Source organism: Mandrillus leucophaeus, unplaced genomic scaffold, assembly GCF_000951045.1.
Source record: "Mandrillus leucophaeus isolate KB7577 unplaced genomic scaffold, Mleu.le_1.0 Scaffold1750, whole genome shotgun sequence".
Lineage (NCBI taxonomy): Eukaryota > Metazoa > Chordata > Mammalia > Primates > Cercopithecidae > Mandrillus > Mandrillus leucophaeus.
In genome coordinates, this window is record NW_012101755.1 from 1 (window position 1) to 1,420 (window position 1,420).

Here is a 1,420-nt window from a genome sequence, read left to right on the forward strand (position 1 = left end):
ACTTTTTTATTTATTTCTTATTTATTTTTATTCCAATTATATTGTCTTATTTTTCTTTCCACATTTCATACATTTCTTACCAAAATCTACAATGGTGGAATCTATTCTCTGTAAACATTTAAGCAAAACAAAGTAAGTAATTGGCCTAGAATTCCCACTCCTGAACTCCCTGCCCACTTATCATTTAACAAATATTGTTAATCTGATATGTTTTTTCGTTACCAGTAATACACACATACACACACACACACACATACACACACACATACACATAAACATTTAAGGCATGTTGCTATTTTTATCAAATATAATTATACACTTTAAATTATTCTTGTTGGTTGCTTGCTTTGTTAAAAAATGTACAGTATATAATATTGAAGTATCTATTTTTTTGCAATAGTTTAATAATATTGTGTAAGATTTTTATACCACGTTAATGATGAATACTGAAGACATTAAAATTTTTAACCATATTGTTTCAATAAACTAATATTGCAGTATACATCTGTATATCTCTATGCCTATTTATCTCTTGATACATATAGTTCTGTGTGTGTGTATATATATATATTCATATATGTATCTCCATTTTTCTCTCTCTTTTCTCTCTATAAATCGATATACCTGTATTCATGTATGTTCTCTTTACTTCTATATGAAAGAGTCACAAAAGTAAGACTTATGGAAAAAATTATAAGGTGGCAGGTCTTTTTTTAATGTTAAAGATAAAGGCAATTTACATTCCATAAAAGCTATAGCAATAATTATTTCTATTAGCAATGTACAAGAGTGTTCATTTCCTCAAATTGCCATCAAAATTGAAGGTTGTATTTCTATTGGTATTCAAAATGATGGGTAGATAAAATAAAATATGTCTCATTCATATACAAATTATTTAGAAATTGTTTAGATCCCCATCACATATTTTTTGGCTATAGATTTTCCTCAAATTTATATTGATTACTGAAATCTTTTTCCAAATACGAAGCAGATTTATCTTTTTCTTAGCGCTTTGAGGCATTCTCTGAACAACTAGGGATAATAAATCTTTAACTATTATATAGATTTTAAATATTGATTCTTCAATTACTTGCTCCATAACATTCTATGGGAATTGTTTCCCATACCAAAATAGAATAGCATAAAATAATATAACTAGACTTAGGTAGTTAAATACGTCTACCTTTCCTAAGTTGCTTTTGTTTTTTCCATTATTTTTTCTAGTCACTCAACAAAGTCATACAAATTTTCCGATAATATTTTCAGTGTTGAATATTTTATATTTATGTATTTAATTCCATGAATGCAAAGTCCTGATTATAAAATTATACATCTTAGTGTAAGTTATTATAATAGTTATTAACATTCAACATATACAAGGTATCTAGTTGATTAGAATTTTTAAATTAGAATTCATTTT